Source organism: Lolium perenne, chromosome 4 (assembly GCF_019359855.2).
Source record: "Lolium perenne isolate Kyuss_39 chromosome 4, Kyuss_2.0, whole genome shotgun sequence".
NCBI classification, from domain to species: Eukaryota; Viridiplantae; Streptophyta; class Magnoliopsida; order Poales; family Poaceae; genus Lolium; species Lolium perenne.
This window is the reverse complement of record NC_067247.2, coordinates 100,584,183-100,606,196: the sequence shown is the minus strand read 5'-3', so window position 1 is coordinate 100,606,196 and position 22,014 is coordinate 100,584,183. Positions and strand designations below refer to the sequence as shown.

The 22,014-nt window shown below is 43.7% G+C and overlaps 1 long non-coding RNA gene and 1 other non-coding gene across 2 annotated transcripts; both read right to left on the bottom strand.

Annotated features, from left to right (window-relative positions):
- Positions 1-14,441: 14,441 nt before the first annotated feature.
- TRNAF-GAA (transfer RNA phenylalanine (anticodon GAA)) lies at positions 14,442-14,514 on the bottom strand. The gene has a single exon. It is a non-coding gene; the product is annotated as a tRNA-Phe (tRNA).
- A 1,579-nt stretch (positions 14,515-16,093) lies between these two features.
- LOC139830876 (uncharacterized) lies at positions 16,094-17,674 on the bottom strand. The gene is made up of 2 exons (XR_011744383.1): positions 17,563-17,674; positions 16,094-16,263 (listed from the first exon to the last, which is right to left on the bottom strand). It is a non-coding gene; the product is annotated as an uncharacterized lncRNA (long non-coding RNA).
- Positions 17,675-22,014: the final 4,340 nt, after the last annotated feature.

Sequence of the window (22,014 nt, the reverse complement as noted above, 5' to 3'; positions counted from 1 at the left end):
TTATATTGTTGATTATTCATGATGCTACTGAAATTTATTATGAGAGAGAAAAATATGGTTGTAGAAGTTTTCATGGTACTAAAACAACTCTCTATATGCTATCTTGTTTTATCTTCCTATGCTTGTCACTTTGTTCTTTGTAGATTTATTTGTGTACAAGATTCCTGTGCATAGAAAGTGAGTTAGACTTAAATGTGTTTCATATTTTCTTTTTGATGCTCTCTATTACTTCAATTCATATGTCTAGCTGAAAGGCGTTAAAAAAAAGCACTCTTGGAAGATAACCCACATTTTATTTCTGTATTTTTTCTTTTTTGAGTCTTTTAAGTTATTACCTCTGTAATAACCTTTTATTATCATTTTTATTTCGTTTTTGTACCAAAAATACCCTCTAATAGAGAGAAAGTAATATTTGGGGAAGTTGTTGTCTTGAAAACAGATTCTGTGATGTCACCATAAAAATTCATATAAATAGGCAGAGCGGAATTTTGAGCTGACATTTTTATGCATATGCCTCAGGTTATTATCTAGCTTGCGTTAGTTGACCACTTTTCGAGATAAGCAACAAAATATTTTCGAAAAAATCGATCTTTACATGTTGTTCTGTTTTGGTAGATTTCTGCACTATTTGCATTTGTCTCTTAATCTCTTTCTTTTTTGTGTTCTTTTGAACAAAGGGCTTTTAGAAGAGTTGCTACAGTAGATAATTCTTTAATATATGTTAGAACTAAACCCATGTGAATTTGTTTATTTTAATTGTACTAATGTTGCTAATAAGGAATTGTGTGAAATTTTGTATGAAGGAAGTTTTCAAGTGTAGGGAGTGAAGAATGATGTGATGAGATGGAGTATGGAAAATAGATCAAGCTTGGGGATGTCCAGTTCACCCCAATAAATAACCAAGACATACAAGAATCAATGCTTGGGGATGCCATCCCCTCTTCATCAACAAAGCATCAAATCATCTTTCAATACGCTATATTTTTATTGCTTCATATGCTATGTGTTGTTTTTGGAGCGTCTTTGTTTTTGTTTTATTTTTCTATATTTTTTTTCTGTAGCATATGGTTGGATCCTAGCATTCTTGTGTGGGAGAGGGACGCTCCGTTTTAATTCCATAGAACACTCTAGTTTTCACTCTTATTGTTCTGCGAGTGTTCTCTTTTGCTAGTACTGTGTTTAGCTATGGTTTTCCACTCTTATTTTGTTCAGAGCTTGTTAGTTTTCTTTAGTTAGGTATGATTAGCTCTCTGGTACTTATTAATTATTATCTATGAGAGTTGTTTCAAATAAATTGATTGGTGTTGGAGACGAGTAAAATGTTTCATGCTTATAGTGATGTAAAAGGAATCTTGTGTAGACTTTGGCGTATACTTTGGCATGTCATGTTGGATGTTATTCTTGTCATATGCTTAGTATTTATTATTGTAGCATGACTTGTCTCAAATAGCTGAGAGTGCATAATGTGCCATTGAAAGAATCATGTGTTGTTTCCATCATAAAAAGCATAATATTGTGGTATTCTCCTTTGATGCTTTATTGGGTTGACTTGACACATGCTTACACCATGTTATGACTACAAACCAGTCACCTAAAGCCTCTATGATTATTATTTTTGACTTGTAATATCACTTTATCCTTTAATTGATAATGTTTTGTTGCTATGCATGATTATGGCCATTATTACTCTCTTAGTTGGTCGCTCCCAGTCTTTTGCTAGCCTTCGCCTGTACTGAGTATGAGCTCTACTCGTGCATCCAACCACCAAAAACCAAAGTTTGCCAATTGTGTCCACTATACATACCTATATGTGGTATTTCACCGCCACTCCAAAGTGAATTGCTTGCGTGCTACCTTTAAACTTTCAATATTACTACCTGTTTTGTGCTTTGTTTTAGCTCATGAGGAAGTATTGAATGGTTTATTGTCTTTTCATGACTTCAAACCTTGACTAGGCATAAATAATGTGTTAAATCCTTAATATTGCAAAAATATCAAGGAAACTAGGTGCCCATCCCAAATAAAATATAAAATAAACAAATAATGCTCCGCACATTATGTACTGGAGAGATCTTAAATAATGGTGTGCAATGGAGAACTACATGTGAGCCGCTCTTGAGGTCACTATATGAAAGGATGATAGATTGTTTGATGACATTCATTGACATAGACATGCATACCTCTAATTTTTTTTTCAACCCTCCTATTCCATTCAAAATAAAAAGCTCTAGCACATGAGTAATCTCGCTTCCCCCTGCGCAGTGCCTTTCTTTTACTTTTATGTTGAGTCTTAACCTTCTTGCTTTGTGCACCAATTAAGAGAGCATAGTTGTCATTCTTAGTGCAATATGCATAGTCCCAAAATTATTATTGATTGATTCATGATTATGCTATTGATTGTTCTTAAATTACTTGTATCTAGTCACCCTTTGAACTTTAGAGGTGTCTAAGCATTTATGTTTTTCTACTTCATAAAGGACATGTTGAGTACCACTTTGATATGTTTTTTTATGCTCATAAACAAACAGTTGCATTCGATGCACAATTATTCATGATCCTTTGTTTGAGTTACTTTTCATGTTATAACATAGTTGCTAAGTTCTATTGTTAGATTTATATCTATCATGTCTATGCTTAGAGTACTTTGATCCCAGTTCACAATCCTTTTACAATAACTTGATCAAAATTTGTTGGCTTCATGTCACCTCAAAACTTATTTTGTCATCACTTACCTACTCGAGGACGAGCATGAGTTAAGCTTGGGGATGCTTCATACGTCGCAAACGTATCTATAATTTTTGATGCTCCATGCTTATTTTACACCAATTCCTATATGGGTTGCTCACACTTCGTTGCACTTTTATACATTTTCCGGCACTAACCTATTAACAAGATGCCACACTGCCAGTTCCCTGTTTTCTGCTGTTTTCTATTTTAGAAAATTTGTACATGAAATATTCTCGGAATTGGACGAAACAAAAGCTGAAGATCTTATTTTTCCATAACAAAGACGAAGTCCGGAGGAGAGACGAAGGGAGGCCACAGGGTGCCTAGACCATGCCTAGGCGCGGCCTGGCCCTAGCCCACGCCTAGGGGTGGTGTGGGGCCACCTAGCCTCCATCGACCTCGCCCTTCCGCCTATAAGAAGCCTCCCGCCGCGTGAACCCTAAATCAATAAGCCTCCATCCACGAAAAGTTCCGTAGCTCCACCGCCGCCAAAGACAAGATTTAGGGGACAGAAGTCTTTGTTCCGGCACCCTGCCGGGATGGGGAATTGCCATCAGAGCCATCTCCATCGACTTCACCGCAATCTTCATCGCCATTGCTGACTCTCATGATGAGGAGTGAGTAGTTCTCCCCCGAGGCTGAGGGCATTACCGGTAGCTATGTGGACTATCCATCTCTCCATGGTATGATATTTATGTGATCATGAGCTTTGTAATCTAGTTGAATAAGTAGACGTTATTTTTCAACTATTGTGCTACTCAAGTGGTTTTATTATGTGATCTCCGGGGACACCTTGTCCAACGGTGTGAAGGTGACAGTGTGTACACCGTGTTTGTTTCTTATGCTTAATTTATAGAAATACTTATGAATTGTGGTGACTAGTTATTACCATCTTTGTATACTCAAAGTGACATCGTGGGGTGTCCATAGATCGGGAATGCGAACTTTAAGGAATGCTTATGCAGAACTACACAAATAATTTGTGTTTATTATCAAACCGGAGAGTGGTTTAGAGTAGTATAGTGAATTGATAATATCTATGTATTCAATTATGATATCATTGTTGAGAGTGTCCACTAGTGAAAGTATCATCCCTAGGCCTTATTTCTAAGCAATGAAACACCGTTTACAACCAGTTCTGGTACATGTTTGCTTGCTACCCTTTTTATTTCAGATTGCAATTACTACTTACAATCATCCATATTACTTGTATTTCACTATCTCTTCGCCGAACTAGTGCACCTATACACCTAACAAGTGTATTGGGTGTGTTGGAGACGCAAGAGACATCTTGTATCATAATTGCAGGGTTGCTTGAGAGGGATATTTTTGACCTCTACCTCTTTGAGTTCGATAAACCTTGGGTGATCCACTTAAAAGAAACTTGCTGCTGTTCTACAAACCTCTGCACTTGGAGGCCCAACACTGTCTACAAGAATAGAAGCGTGCGTAGACATCATTGGGGCATCTTGAATGGAGGCCCACAAACGAACATATGGGGTCCGAAACTGTCTATGTGGACCGAAAGTGGATCCCACTAGTGATCTGCAAATGGACCGTTTCCCATGGATATGTCTGTTTTGGCGCATTATTTCTAGCCCAACTTTGGGCTGACTTTGAAGTTTGACGGACATGACATGGATGGTTTGCGTGTCCTTCCATGGCTCGCAAGTCAGTGGTGCTATGGAAGTTAATTTTATTTTCTTGATAGGCAATGCATGGTAAATACAATTAAGCTAAACCTAAACTACACGCCACCTCCGGCATAGCTAGTCTGGCCCTTGTCGGGTTGAGGAACCGCTAGAGCTTCCTGTCCCTCGTCGCCGTTGCTCCTCGCATGCCATGACGCGATGGCTTCGTTGGCCCACCGCATTATCTAGGTGGTGGCCCCTTCTACCTCGTGATGCGGGCGATGGTGATGGTTCCCCGTTGCGTCACCCGCATCAAAGCTGTCGCTTCTGCCTTATCAGACGCTTCAATTTTGGCGGTTCTAGCCGCCTGCCGCCCCGCCGACGCCACCATGTTCTCCCGCAACTGCTCTCCCTCCCTAGCAGCCGCCTGCATGACAATGAAGGTAGCACGCTAGCGGGTGGCATCGGTCTCTTCTGCCTCCATAGAGGACTCGAGGGCAGCCTGCTGGCGAGCTTCCGCTTCTGCCGCAAGGCAAGCCCATAGACTTGGCCAGCGTGCCGCCTTCCTCCATGAACGAGCGGCCGCGTTCCTGCATGAGCCAGCGTTTGGCGGGACATCTTAACAATGAGCTTGTCAATGTCCTCCTTGGTTGCCTCCTAGGTGAGCTGGCGTGAAGTGACCTATAAGGACTCTAGGAGAGCAGTGTGCTCACTGCTCGTCGGCTCCCGAAGGTCGTCCTTCTCGCCCCCTTCAACATCCCAGTACTCCGTGCCCTGGTTGCCACTTGCCGTCGGATTGAGAGGGTAGCGCTCAACCACGGCCTAGCTAATCTCGGCCTAGGTGAGATGGTGGCGAGTCATGGTTGTCGTTGTGTTGCTTGGGTGAGATCACGACGGCTCAGTTTATAGCCGCGGTGGCCTGGAGGGAAGATGGGCATAGGAGGGAAATAGGGCACATGGGCGGGAGACCGCGCTAGGATGATGTACCATGGACGAGAAACGGTGGATGCCACCATTAAATGCCAGTTAGCAACCTTGTACACCATTAACCCACTTTTGAAGTTGTATGGCAGACCACTGGCCTCACAAATGACGCGGCCCGTTGGGTGCGCTGCTACCGTAAACGGACACGAGCCTACGGGGGGTGCACGGTCCACCATAAAAACTGAAACAAAACTATTCGGTGTCTGAAGTGCAGGCTGTCGTTGAAGATTCCCTTATTTTGAGTGTTTCGCCTCTGCGGCATCTAAGGACATCTCAACTGGCCGACTCATTGCAGACACCATTTGTGTCTGTTGCGGTCTATTTGGGTCGGGCCACAGAAACAAAAATGGTTGTCTAGCCACATGTGTCCATTTAGGTCGGGGTGCTACCCCGACGGCCTGACGCATTTAGTCCACTTGGTCGGTATGTATTTTTTCATATTTCATCTAAATATGCAATATATGAGGTAAATAGTTGATGCATGTAAAATGCATACATGAACTTTGTCCTTTATCATATTGAATTCCCACATATTTGCAACATATATGATGATAATACCATGTTTTACATTGATTTATGGAGATTTACCAATGATCCCCTTTATTTCGTTTATAACCCTACAGAACAGCAAAAACTCTGTTTCGCGTATTTTTCACTTTGAGAGATCTATACAGAGTCAAATTGATCTCATATTTTTTGAGCATCATTTTTTCATTGGAAGAAACAACATGGGCCCTGGAAGCTCACCTGGAGAGGCCCAAGGGACAAATGAGATCGGGTGGTGCGACCAAGAAACCTGGCAGCACCACCCACCCTCTTTCAGTCGTCGATCGCCTGATTGCCCTAATTCTTTCGTGAACCGACGTATTTTGCCCTAAAAATCACTATATATGGCCCGAAGAGTTCTCGGGAGTAGAGCACCGCAGAAAAGACAGAAACACCAAAACAGAGGCTGCTGCAGAGAAGATTGGAGGGGAAAACTTTGCCAGGATCACTGCCGGATTGATCTCCACCTTCTCCAACGTCTTTATCATCGTCACCATGACCAAGCGGGAGTAGTCCACCTCTGGACTACATATTTGTGGCAGTAGCTTAAGCTATTTCTCTCATGTTATTCATAGTACTTAGTGCCATATGAGCTGCCTATCATGATTATGTTCATATTTATAATACCTATATGGTGGATCCATGTTATATGATATTGTTTTATGAGATATGATCTTATTATATTGTGATATGTATTGATAGATGCATATTATGTATCCGTTCTTAAGTTTATGTTCTGATCCAACATCTATGCAAGAGCGTGTGCGGGGTGATGTGTGTGTTAGATGGAGTAGCATGATTTTAGTGATTGGATAGTGACAATATGTTCATGATCTATTATGACTTTGCCTTCTTTTTTGCTACATCACATGGATAAAGTGAATGCATGTAGTCAACCTCTTTACAATTTTTACTTAGTTATTTTATCTAGTTTAGTTTCTATTTGTTTTATTACTACTTGTGTTATTTACTTACGCGAAAACTTGTGCTTGACAACCACACGGTGGAGTTGGGGACACAAGGCATTTACTTTACTTGCAGGATTGCTTGAAGAAGAGAGAAGAGTACACTCTTGCATCCAGTTCCCCGAGAGTTCGATATAAACCCTCGAGTCACCCTTGTGGGGAAGATACTCCCTTAACATAACGCTCTGCACTTGGAGTCCCAATGTATCAAGATCTTTTTGGCGTTGCTAGTAGCCATCATCAATAGGCAATAGAAACTAATAGATACCCCAAAAAGGCCACTTTAGGGGATTAAGTTGTTCACACTAATAGTGTCGAATCCATGTGCAAAAGGATGCAAGTTCCGATGCCAAATATGCAAAGTACGATAGAAATAGATATGTGCGATCAAGCATCGCGTTGGAGGATGATGGCTCGCTTCTTATCGAACCAAGCCCTTTGGTCCGCATCCATGACGCTCAAGTCGGTGAGCATGATCCGACTCTCCTTCGCGAGCAACTTCGCCTTGAGGTCAAGCTTTTGGAGTTGTAAAGCTTGGTTGGTGAGGTCGATGACGATGGCACATGTGTGGACTTTTTTCTCTCGGCACTACTTCTCCCCCTCTTAACAATAGCCTCCTCCTTCTTAGCCATCATCATCTTCAACGTCTCACTCAATGCAAGCGCCGACGCATCGTGCTTGAGATTGGACTTGGTGGCCTTGTAGCGAGTGGCGGTGCCGGACCATCAAGCTTGTGATGTCATTTTTAATATGTGATGTCTAATACATGTCTTTTTGCTGATTTTATATATTTTTTTTTGCATAATTTATACTTGTATACAAAAGCTTTGCCAAAAACATGTGTGGTCAATTGATCACACAACTCTCTATGTGACTTCGCCACTCCTTGTGGCCCCTTGGCCGAGACGAAATGGCATTGTTTCCCGGGCTTCCTCCTCCCCATCTAGGGCCACCACCACATCGGCTTCTCCATTCTTGATGCTCATATTGTAGGTCTTATAGCCAAAAGCCTCCACTTTGGAGCATTCTTGACCATCCTCCAACAATGGACCATGTGGTAGCCTTTCTTCCAAGTAGCCTTGAAGTAGTCCAAGACACGAGGCACCTACAAAAATATGCAATGCAGTAGACGTTTTCGATATGCATAACCATGTACATTGATGGAATGATAAAAGGCCAAGGACTTACCACATTGGAGACGCCGCGACCGCTCACATGGCACAATACGATGGTAAACTTGTTAGTCTCTTGTTGGATGTACGGTCACCTTTTTTGGATTGAAAGTTGCCCGATCTTATTATGAATTCAGAAGGGAGCATGTAGTAGGCGCTCACGAAAATCTTGGGCAACCTTCCTCCAATACACATTGCCTTTTTTTTGCTCGGTGCCGCATATATGATCTTGGCTAGTTTGCGGCCAAGCTTGGCACAACACGAGGTCCTCCTTGCCGGTGTACCCGGTGGTCCTTTGGCTCACTTCCTTCTTCTTTCCATTGCCAGCACACTCGTCCTCGATCTCACCTTCCTCGAAGAAAAATCTCCCCGCCCTCGCCATCATCAAGCACGTCTACGAGGTCTTGGTCTATTGGTTGGCCAAATTGGGAAAACAATGGCGTCCTTCGATGCCGTACACCTGCATCCGTTCCTCTGTTCCAGGGCCATCATTCGGGATGAAGGCACCACCATTGAGCAAGGCATGCACGTAGGTCTTGTCGTCCTCGACAAAGTAGATCTAGTGATCATTGGTCGTCACAAGGCAATGTGAATCTACACTACTTAAAAAGGAGGAATGTGTTCCTTATTCTGCCGGTACGCACCACTACGACCAAAAGTTTCGTCGTCCAACATTTCGTCTAACCCTTCGTCCTCACACATTATCCAGCGCCGACAGGTGGGCCTGCCTAACACAATATCTCCTCATCGAGCCCCAACTGGATCGGGATCTGGCGATACACCCGAGGCCGCCTAGCACGAACACCACAGCCAGAGGGCAGGCCGCCGCCGTTGTCCTGCTCGTCACCCGCTCCCGCCGCTCGTCCCCTACCACCGCTGCTCGCCGCTTGCCCCCTACCACCTCTGCTCGCTGCTTGACCCCTACCACCGCTGCTCGCCGCTCGCCCCTTTCCCTACCACCGCTGCGACAACGACGACGAGGTCAGAGACAAGGCGGCTGCATCCTCCGGTGCAATCCGACACGTGCCGCCCCCACCGCCGAACATGCTATCCTGCACACCCAGCACCGACGGCCGGCCTCCGCCGTGTGTCCCCGCCTCCCCATCTTCCCGTTGTCGCCGCCGCCACCACCGAGGTCGCCGACGTACTGCTCGGGCACTCCTGCATCCCCACCCACCTCGTGCCCAACAGGTGTGTGCCTTATTGCATCTCTTGATCCTTCCAGCCGCCACCTCTCTGATCTAAATCACTGCATTTTGTAGCCTTTTTTTACCCTGCGGTTGCGTCCCTGTTTCTGGATTTGTTCGTTTAGTTCGGTGATGCAGAGTGATTAGGCTAAGATCCGACCACTGCGTCGGCAAGCGAGGCCCACATCGCCTGATTTGCCAGTGGTGGTGTGAGAGCTGTTGCTACCGGTGATGATTAGGCGAGGGGAATCGGTAGCCAAGCTCACATGTAGTGGGATTTCTATTAGTGGATGAATAGGAGCCATGAACCGATCAATGCTACAAGGTGGAGTTGAAAAGTTGGTACTATTAACAGTGTGTTATTCTACAAGCAGTAGGGAAAAGTGCCCCCTGGTATTAGGCCTATATCTCTAATTGGCTTCGATTGAAGATTGGCTGTAATGTATTTCTTTTCGTGAGGCAATATTTTATGTATAGATATGACATCCAAGAAAACTTGTCACGGGCAAGCAACAAAAAGTTGATTAAAAGCAACAACTAGGGTTCATCAAAAGTTCAGTATGTTATTTTTAATAAAAACATGCCAGTTCAGGACCGATGAACTTTGCTCTGGAGTGAAAATACAATGTGTTTTTTGTTGTATTTTGCTGTTTCTAACTCAATGCCTAATTATGCTTTTTAAAATGTTGATGGGTGCAGTACCAGCTCGATTCTTGATCTTACCTGGAAAATGATAGTTCTTTTAGATGGCAATGTATTTCTTTTTAGAAAATGAGCTTCGGCCAACATAATTGTGTCAGTATGTTGTTACTTTCCATTTTATTGCTTCTACCTAAACTGGAGTATCCCTCAAAACTTAGTTATGTCTTTTCTTTTTGTCGCCATGAGAAACAAGTAAACCTTCAGATTTAGATATCTTCACATTTCTGTGACTCCAATGAAATACCCAATTCGACTTACGAGAGTATATTCATCATGTTTATTTTAGTTCAGATTTCTTAACATGTTATTCTTGATCTACCAGAGCATGCATTCTGCACTGACGGTACAATGTTACCATGATGACATATCTTATCAGGCACATGGTCTACACTTTATGTCATGAGATCAGGTATCTATAACAATAACGTTGCCATTTATCAAATATAGGTAGATCAAGTAAGTTTGTACTATTATATACTTGCAGCCGATATTATTCTCTCTGTTTATTTTAATCTTTACTTTCATAAAACTTGACATACATCAATCAAGTTATTGGATAGAATATATAACCATGAAGGATATATGGTTTTCCCTTTTATGACTTTTTTTTTGTTATTCAGATAGTTAACATGACTTTATATTTGTACTTATAAGTAACTGAAATAGAGTCGGTATTTACATTTGCAGATGTGTTGTGCTTATGAGAACTTTCGACAATTCGTGGCTTGTAGTGCCACTATCACATTGTCTTGATCTCTCCGTCAGTCGCCGCGGTCAGTAGGACACCGTTGCCGACTGTCCTCCCATCTGGCAAGTTCAGATATAGATAAATAACCCCCTTCTTTTGTCAACTGTGGTTGGTTTTACAAGTTCAGATTTAACTAAAATATTCTCTCTCGCGAGAGCAAGGAAAATAAACTAAAAATGACTTTGTTATCTAAACCTGTAGAATGATGTTCCGTCTTTCGAGTGTATTCACTTATCTAGAAATAGGTTTCATGTTTCATGTTTTAGACACAAACTACTCCAGTTTATCTGTATGTACACCATTTAACTTACATATGAAATGTTCCACCATAGCTTGGGTGCACATTAATTTTACCAGATTTGACTTACGTATTTCATTTTTTGAGCATGAAACTGTGGGGGAAGATCCCCACACCAATTTATTACACCCAACCAGCTTTATTTACAAATATATAGTTCCTAAAAATTATTACAAAAGGTTGTCAATCCATCTTGAAAGGGATGGTACATGCTGCGTTTTGTGTTAGCATTAAGCACGATCAATACTGGCATGGCGTCGTGTACGTCCCTCTGTATAGGACTAGAGTTCGTATACGTGTAGGATTTAGTTTTGAGTCTAAACCGGTTTTGTACCCGGATGGCGTCGTGTTGGACGTATAGTATATGTCGAGTTGGACGCTGGTTGTTCCGTCCCGAGTCGGACTGTGTGTGGTCTCCTGCGTGTATAAATACATGAGGAGGCTCACTAAAGTTTCTCTCGGCATTATCAACCAGCTGCTCCATTGTTCCCTGGCCCCAGCCAATTTGTAAATAGTTGCATATCCGGGAACTACAATTGCACTGGAAAAAAAAGGTGCTGCAGTCCTCAAGTCGCCTGGTTGGGCACATCTCACAGTGGAAGACATCAGTAACATTGCATTTTTGTCTTCGAAGCATATCCCTGGTGCTCAGCCGATCACTGCACAGAGCCAGGCAAAAACTTTGATTTGCAATGTACACTTGCTCTTCCAGATATTGGAAAAAGTCCCACTAGCCACCCGATTTCTTAAAGTGTGATGATAAAATAAGTTGTACATGTAAGCCCCATCCTTACATTGTGTTTTCCAACGATTCTTGCCTGATTCGTGCAATGCCAACTGGCCTAGAATGGCCTGAACCTGCAAAAATTCTGAGTATGCCTGAGCCGAGAGAGGTTAACCTTGTGATATACCTATTTCTTTCTGGGATAACTTTGACTTTACATATGGTATGCTTGGTGATGATTCATGTTTTACATTGCAAAACGAATTAAGTTTTAACCATCCAACTATTACTTTTCAGTTCTGCATATTTCGGCACTGCATGTTACCAGAAAATATATATAGGAATTGTGTCACTTAATAGTCTGAACTTAACCTTGTGTAACTTAATAGTAACCTGGCCATATTTTCTCATGTATGTGACACTTCAGCCTTAATAGTATTTTGGTACATATTATGGTTATGGTTATGGAAAGCCATCGTTTTCGAAGGAAAAAAGTTAAATATTGCAGAACATTAATTTCTAGGAAGTGAAAAATGAAAATATTTTGTTGCCCACAGTTGGAGACAAAGCAGCATGACGTGGAGAACTGGTATGATCATTTTGCTCCATATTCCACTACATAAGTATGATATGTCTGTTGGAAGATCCATCGGTGTCCCCATATTTACAAAGGAAATTGTCTAAGATCATCCTCTGGTTTTCCTGAGTTCAAAACAGAAGGTAAAATGTGGATATTATGTATTGTGAGTTAAGGCAGAATTCTTTCCCCCTTGTGAAATTCATAACTCATGTTCTATACCTACGCTATCCGGTTTCCATCACCATGTAAGATTGGTTGTCTTGAAGGCATGTGATACATTATGTGCATATTTAAACTTGCCGCGTAGATACTTGGAATTCCTATCACCCGTTTGATCGATATCTCCTAAAAACATTAATTGGCAATTCATGCTTCTATATATGCTAATTTTTGTATGTATGAATATTGGTTTTTATGAATTGGTACAATAAAGGGAAGCAGAGGTAGGATTCACAATTAGCTTCTTTTTCCAGTCAAGTATGTAAAAAATGCACACAAGACACATTAATCTGACTAACTATGAGTTTTCCTTATGAGCCTTCATGATCTCTACTTTGATACTAGGACATATGTATTTCGTATGAGTTGTGTAGAACTCTAACAATGTTATATGTATCCCTTCATTAATTGCACAATCATTGAATTGGGAGAGTTTTGGTTTCACCATCACTGTTTGGCAATGTGAAACATTCATGGAATGATCTAGCCTTAAGGTTTTGAGCGTTTTTAAATTATTTTGAGGAGTTCTCTTATGTTGGTTTGGCTATATTTGTTCCAGTGGTTTACTGAATCGTAGGATCTGTTGAACTACTCTTCTACCTGCGTTGTTGCATGCCATTACAAAAGAGTCTCTTCCCGCTACACATGTAATACTCAACTGAGGCACATCTTGGAGTATTACACAATGAAGTAATACAATATTAATTTTTCCATGGTGATTAACTTGCTCAACATAAAGCAGGACAATGCACGTCCTCTCATCCACCACCGGTGAAAGATGGACTGCATATAAAACCACTTCGACGGGAAGGGGCGGGCTCACATGCCCAGGGAGGAAGGCATCATGCTTCAGGATATAAATGCGGGACAACACCCTCAAGAATGGTGAACTGAATGTTGTGCTTTTATGAATTTTCCATCAGTGTCATCTCCATCATGGAATGTGTGCATTATGTCTGCAATGAGTGTAAGTTTCTCTCTTTCCAGTATTTATCTTACTGCCTTCCTGACTAAATTATTCCGACCTCTTATTTATTAGGTCGAGATATTTTCCTTTGGTATATTTTCAGTGTCTCCAATTGCGGAGATGAAACATTAGTCTCATCAAATACATTCTTATCCTAAATGTTAAACCATTCATATGGACATAATCCTTGAATTGCTCTATGTTTTTTTTGCCTCTGTATTAATTTCAGGTACATGCTCAAGATTGGTGTTGGAGACGGTATAAGACTTTGCACCTTTTGCACATGCTTTGACTGAATTGCTTTGCATGAGATAATGCATTTATTTATAGAATATGTTGGGAGATTGTCAAGAACCGATGGCATTTGTTAGAACTGTTAGCTCATATGTGTAATTGGTTGTTGCTGTTCACGCCAACTCCTTATTATCTTAATAGATGGTATATGGTTGCCGGAAAATATTGAGGGCTTGAATTGGCTGCCCCGGAAGCAGCTTATTGTGAACATGCATCATATGGTGATTAACTTCCATGCCAAATGCTATATTCCATGCCAACTTGGCACATGCTTTAGATAGAGCGTATACCAATAGTCCAGTTGGACGTCCTAAAAACCACATCAATCAATATCGATGTTACCGGCTGCTATGAATAAGATTATCCATGTAGACATAAATGGTTATGTTCTCCCCTAGAAATAGGATTATTCGTAGTCTTTAGTAAGACATTATCGGTTGGGGGGCGTTATAGCTCTCAACGTTACATTATAGCTTTTAAGAGCCACGCTTCAAGTGAAGTTGTATCTTAATGCCTTTGAAATAATGCATCACTATATCTTTATACATGTGAATGTGCACTCATGTTAAGGTGACATGTAGTGCGAGAAAAGATTTCTATAAAAAGAAATGCTTCTTTATTCTTTATTATAGACTTATCCACTATGTATGCCAACCCATCTTTGTATCAATACCTATTCGGTAGATTTTTTTTTCTCTGCCAGGAACCAGATTTGAACTGGTGACACGAGGATTTTCAGTCCTCTGCTCTACCAACTGAGCTATCCTGACCTTTTCTTGATGAAATGTATTTGTACCAAAATGTCTTTTAAGGCCTATTGTTCTGAACCGCATTGGGTAGAAACCTATGCGAGAGAAGATGATTTGGTGTATTTTTCCCGTCTCTGCTATTACGTACTCTGTGGGGTGCAGGAGTTCCTCCATCTTTTCTGGGTGCTCTTTTAGATTGGTTGGTGTATATATCGGGTCACAATGTTGCTTTTAGTTTCTTTTCCCCAGTTCAGAGCCCTAATAAATTATTCGTAACTCTAGATTTCCAATGCTCATGAGACCATGTCAAATTCAATTCTTTTATTTTCAAAATAATTTATATACATTATTCATGTACTTATATTTATTTACATTTTTGCCCCGTGGCAAAGCACGGGCATTTAACTATATATTACTTAAAAAGGAGGAATTTTCTTCGGTCGGTGCTTTGATTCCAACTTTTTTTTTATTACTTTGCCCTCCCACCAAGTCCATTAATACTGCCATGCCATGGTACCGATTCAGTTTATACCCCCTCTCACTAAGGTCATAGACCACACGGTAATCGCCTGTTCCTGCTCGCGAAGTGCGCGAGAAGAGGCGTCAGAGGGCCTTCAACCTCCTGGAAGGGTGAAGAGTGGGACCAGGTGGTGCCCTAGCATGACGGCGTCGATGGGCTCCGGAAGGAGGAGAGGCGCGACGAGGGGATCGAGGAGGGACGAGATGGAGGCGACATCTGCCGCCCGTTCGTGCTTGCTACGCATGCGAGAAGGGACGCTAGAGGGTTGTCGACCTCGGGAACGATGAACATGGGAGCATGCGGGACAGGTCGACGGATGGCTGGGAGCTTGACTTGTGATGCACGCAGAGGGTGTGGTGTAGGTGGCTGATCACGACGATGGTGGCGGTCGCAGGTTGCTCTCCTCATGACCATGCAAGAAAGGAAGAGCATGAGAGAGGAATTAGCTCAAGGTCGATTTGACAACCTCTGACTAACCTACAACTCCAAAGCCGACATGTCGAAACAGCTAACAACTGGAAGTTTGGATCCCTTCACTCATATTTGCTTCTTTGCCCTCTAGAAATTTGTTGCAGACGTTTATGCGGTCATGCCCAAGCTAGCTTTGTTGTTGGAGTTCATGTTGGTATGGAACCATTCTCTTTAAATCTAAATCTCAATTGTGAACGACAGTTGGAATATTATTTATGTGTTTAGGTTGTCCCCCTTCAACAAGTGCAGGTTGCTCTCCTCTTTGGCAATATAACTATGGAAGTTAGGAGGAAGGAGCACATGTTTTCATCAAGTGCAAGGAGGTTAACCTGGTGTGTGGTGGAAACATGGACTGGAGCATGTTTGACATAAACGACCGCCTGGACAAACGCTGATATGGCACTACTGTGACGCCCCGGAACCGGTATCCTGAGGATTCCAGCGAACCCGCCGAAATCCGCACGATATCAATTCAGAGACGCCCTCCGACACGACGTGCGTGACGAATCACACACGTGATGCCAGAGGAATTAACACGAGCGGTAACATTACAACAGGATTACAATAGAACTCACAAGATACATATATTACAACAACGACTCCGACGAGTCAAGATACAAATATACAATACAAAGATCCAACTCATACAGAAGATCGAATACGTCCGAGTACGGACAAGATACAAATTGGACTAAGAGTCCTGAAGATAACCAGTGGCGTCCATAACCCTGCCCAGGCCAAGCCGGAAGGGTAACCTTGCTAACGTCGTCATCTTGTACCTGCCAAAGTCGGGCCATCGGTTGCCGACAAGAGGGAGGAAGCAAAAGAGAAAGGGGAAAAGGCGAGAGTAAGTACCAAGGAACGAACTCCGGCACGTACTTAGCTAGACTAGAAATGGCTATGCTCGCCCGGCGAGTATAATATATATATCGTCGGGGGCTATATGGTAGGTTTAGCGGCAGCGAAACTATAACCAATAGAGACACGCTACAACATCCGTCTACTCAGAGAAGATAAGGGAGCGCATAAGGTAACAGATAAAATACTACACAAACATAACCCAGCCGATCACACATATCCCCTCCAACAATTGCGAAGAGGCAATGTAAAAGGCACTCAACGGTGGACAAGTTTTATTAGGTATCGGTTGTAGTAATGCTATATTACTACGCAAGTTATTATCAGATTATTAACAACAAGTATAAGGTGTAAGTTGTTCTATGATCAAGCTATACAATTCCAAGTCGTCCATAACCGCGGACACGGCTTATCGATAAGATGTACACCCTGCAGGGGTTGCCCAAATGTAACCATACGCATGCTCGACCCACTTACGACAGGTGGATGTCTCACAACAAGACTGTTCCCAGTTCAACAAGAAAGTCTAGGGGGGCCACCCGACTAAGCTACCCGTAACGAAGTCCGGCCGTACTCCGAAGCGGACTCAGGGTTTGCGTTAACGGCTAGGCGTGCAAACCACACGCTTCGCTAAACGTTCCGCGGGGTACGATCTGAGAATATAAACACCCGAAGGCAACAGGAAGTAAACACCCGAAGGCAACAGTATATAAACATGCATGCGCCAAATAAAACCAAGGTTGTGGCCCCCTTTTCAACTGACTCGAGAAAAGGTAATGGGTGAGGGGGGTCCCAATAATCGTCCCCACGCATGGGTAGAGCGCTCAATTTCGGAACAGATAACAAGAACTCGGGTCCTAGGGGACATTAGCAAGTCAAAGTTCCGATGCTTTCGCAAAGGGGCTCACAGATGCCTCTGCTTACAATTTTAGTTGTTAACAATAAAGTAAAGCATGTGTATCTCCAACAACTGATATAGCATGTGATAACCTCCCAACAACCCAACATATCCCGATAACAGATCGAGATAAACAACAAAGCCTAAACACGCCTACGACTCGCAAGGCTCAAACATCAAGCAACGGCTATGGGTAAGGAAGGATACATATAGGATTATTATGGTAAACAAGTGGAATAGGACACGTGACTCGATAAAGAATCGCAACATAAGGATAGCAATGCGAGGGAGAGTGTATAATAGGTGAAGAGAGAGGGCTCGCCTGTGAAAAGCTGCAGAAGAACTTGCCGTATCTCACATCAACACTTCGTGATCCTATCCGAGAAGAAGCAAATGCTGGAACACACAACGTATGCAAGTCTTACTACTACGGAAAAAGAATCAGCATGATCATGATATGATATGCATGCATGACATGGCAAACATGATGCGGTGCAGCTATATCAAATTTAAACGGAATCGGAAATCCGGCAAACAATTATTAGGTTCGAGTTGTTTATCTATCCCGCAAATTAAATGTTGATTAGCATGTCAAAACATGGCATGGGTGCACTACGCAAAATTAAATGAAACCGGGACGAAATAATAATCCCGCACAATTCCATATTTAGTTATTTAGGTGAATCGCTATTTAACCAAAACCACATGTGCAATGTGATGCGATGCAACATGTATGATCGGTATGATAAATGCAACAAGTTAGATGCACATTTATAAAATAGGGCTTATGGTTGGGGTCTCACGGTATCAAAAGAAGGTGGTCGCCGTATTCGGTTTCGAAGAAGAAGATGAAGTCGAGATCCGGTCTTCCAATCCGTGAAGGAGAACATGAGGTTCCGACTTCAAAAGTTGATGGTGCACTTGAATCCACGTCAAGATCCTAGGGATGGCATCAGGATCCTTCGATCGGAGATGAAGTGACGAACTTGGTGGCACGAAAAGAATTAGACCTTGGCGGCACCACAAGTTCCTTTGGCCGGAGTGAACTCGCAACGTCTTCATGCAGTGGCTTCTCGTTGCAGTAAGACACCACCAGACCACAACACCATCTCACCGGAGACGAACTGCAACGAACAAGTGGAGTGGCCGAATGCCAACCACCACAGAACATCAGCACTTGCTGCAACATCCAACCGGACAAACGCGGCAATAGATACCGAGACAGAGTCAACAACTTCGCTGATGACGCGGGCGTCCAGGACACGCAGGCACGGTGCGGGTTGGGGAAAACGCGGACGGACGGGGCCCGGAGGAGGATGAGCAGGGACGCGATGAGATTCTGCCCGCGTGCGGGAGGACGCGAGGAGCTGGGGCGCGCGGGCTCTGGCGGCGCGCGTCCGACAACGACGCCCTGGCGGTGGACACACGCGCGACGCGGGGAGCAGGCCTTGGCGAACGGCCGCAGAGCAGCACGTGATCGAGGTGGAGGAGAGGTCATGCGACGCTGCAGGGTCGAGGACGAGAGGCGGCCTCTTTGGGAAAGGCCCTGGCGACGCACAGAAACGAGCAGGGGTAAGCGGCGCGACCAGCGGCGAGGGTCGAGGAAGAAGCGGCCATGGCGGCGCCGACAGAAGGTGAGCGACGGCGCAGGGCCTTGCTGCGGTTGCCAGAGAAGAGGGGGAGGCCGACGCAGATGACGGTCTTGGCGGGGCTCTTCTGCAAGGAATCGAGGAGGCGGCGGCCAGAGCACGGGGAGGAAAGGAGAGAGGACGTCGCGGGGCGCTCGGGAGCGAGGAGATGGCGACGACACGGGTCGCTCGGGCGCAGGCTGCCTCCTTGCGGGACGAGAAGAGAACGGGTTGGGGACTCGATCGCGTTTGGAAAAGAAAAGGAGGGGGGCGGCTGCAAGATAGCCAGGGGTGGGAAGGTGGCCGGTTAGGGTTCCGATGGGGAAGCTGGGATGGGCTAGGTTGGGCCGTGGGGTGGGCTACCGGCTGGGCCTACTGGCCTGGTTTGGCTGGGAGGTCTTCTCCCTCTTTTTTTTTTTTGTTAAAACAGTTTTCCTTTTTATTTTTATTTTTCTTATTCTGTTTTAAACCATTTCAAATAGTTTTTATATGAAAATAAGTAGATTAAAATATATTTTTATTTGGGATAAAAAGAGCGGATTAATTGCAACAACAAAATAGGGTTTAATAGAAATAATTTTGGAGTTCAAAAATATGCATGATGCCATGATGACTTGGAACGACACGGAAAAACGAGCACCGAAGAAAAGCTAATATTAGAGTTTTTCCGGGTCGTTACAAACGACACCACTAACAAGGGATCGCGCCCCGAGATCCCACGTCCAGGTACGAGGGAAGGGAGGTGAACTATCGGATCTTCTGGCGACGTGTCGAGCTCCTCGACACCACTAACAAGAAGTCTTGCTCCAGCTTGGGCGGTTGACACCACCAACAAGAAGTCGTTGTTCCGATGACGATGATGACTCCGGAGAAACAAAGGAAGGAGTAACAGTCACACGGATCCACCAATTCAGGTAACATGAGCGAATAATAAGAGTAGTCGGTATGGTCATGACTCCATCCCGCACTCAAAGTATTACTCTGCACATGAATAGGAGAGTCGTGTAACAGCTTCCAGAATTCTGATTGACGATATCGACAAGCGTTGTCAGCGAAGATTCGACGGAGCCAAAGAACAAAGAATTGTAGAGAGATCAAAGAGGCATGGATGACATCAATGGAGAAGACGAAGGTTAGCCGCCGGTGATGTTCTTCTGTCAGCAATCTTCAGAGATCGGTCCTAGTAGGTTAAAGCAGAGATCGTCCAACCCACGTCGGAACCTAAGACCCAGAGAAGCAGATAAGAGAAGATTCAAAATTCGCAAAGGTAAGAGGAGAAAGAATATAGGTAAGAAGAAAAGTCAGAACTAATCAGATCTATCCAACGAATTTTCGAAAATAGTTTTGACACTAGACACATCGTCCGTTGGCAAGGTTATCCTAGAGGCTGGACTAGTGGGGTACCGTCAACCTGAGCTCTGATACCAACTTGTGACGCCCCGGAACCGGTATCCTGAGGATTCCAGCGAACCCGCCGAAATCCGCATGATATCGATTCAGAGACGCCCTCCGACACGACGTGTGCGACGAATGACACACGTGATGCCAGAGGAATTAACACGAGCGGTAACATTACAATAGGATTATAATAGAGCCCACAAGATACATATATTACAACAACGACTCCGACGAGTCAAGATACAAATATACAATACAAAGATCCAACTCATACAGAAGATCGAATACGTCCGAGTACGGACAAGATACAAATTGGACTAAGAGTCCTGAAGATAACCAGTGGCATCCATAACCCTGCCCAGGCCAAGCCGGAAGGGTAACCTTGCTAACGTCGTCATCTTGTACCTGCCAAAGTCGGGCCATCGGTTGCCGACAAGAGGGAGGAAGCAAAAGAGAAAGGGGAAAAGGCGAGAGTAAGTACCAAGGAACGAACTCCGGCACGTACTTAGCGAGACTAGAAATGGCTATGCTCGCCGGGCGAGTATAATATATATATCGCCGGGGGCTATATGGTAGGTTTAGCGGCAGCAAAACTATAACCAATAGAGACACGCTACAACATCCGTCTACTCAGAGAAGATAAGGGAGCGCATAAGGTAACAGATAAAATACTACACAAACATAACCCAGCCGATCACACATATCCCCTCCAACAATTGCGAAGAGGCAATGTAAAAGGCACTCAACGGTGGACAAGTTTTATTAGGTATCGGTTGTAGTAATGCTATATTACTACGCAAGTTATTATCAGATTATTAACAACAAGTATAAGGTGTAAGTTGTTCTATGATCAAGCTATACAATTCCAAGTCGTCCATAACCGCGGACACGGCTTATCGATAAGATGTACACCCTGCAGGGGTTGCCCAAATGTAACCATACGCATGCTCGACCCACTTACGACAGGTGGATGTCTCACAACAAGACCGTTCCCAGTTCAACAAGAAAGTCTAGGGGGGCCACCCGACTAAGCTACCCGTAACGAAGTCCGGCCGTACTCCGAAGCGGACTCAGGGTTTGCGTTAACGGCTAGGCGTGCAAACCACACGCTTCGCTAAACGTTCCGTGGGGTACAGTACAGAATATAAACACCCGAAGGCAACAGGAAGTAAACACCCGAAGGCAACAGTATATAAACATGCATGCGCCAAATAAAACCAAGGTTGTGGCCTCCTTTTCAACTGACTTGAGAAAAGGTAATGGGTGAGGGGGGGGTCCCAATAATTGTCCCCACGCATGGGTAGAGCGCTCAATCTCGGAACAGATAACAAGAACTCGGGTCCTAGGGGACATTAGCAAGTCAAAGTTCCGATGCTTTCGCAAAGGGGCTCACAGATGCCTCTGCTTACAATTTTAGTTGTTAACAATAAAGTAAAGCATGTGTATCTCCAACAACTGATATAGCATGTGATAACCTCCCAACAACCCAACATATCCCAATAACAGATCGAGGTAAACAACAGAGCCTAAACACGCCTACGACTCGCAAGGCTCAAACATCAAGCAACGGCTATGGGTAAGGAAGGATACATATAGGATTATTATGGTAAACAAGTGGAATAGGACACGTGACTCGATAAAGAATCGCAACATAAGGATAGCAATGCGAGGGAGAGTGTATAATAGGTGAAGAGAGAGGGCTCGCCTGTGAAAAGCTGCAGAAGAACTTGCCGTATCTCACATCAACA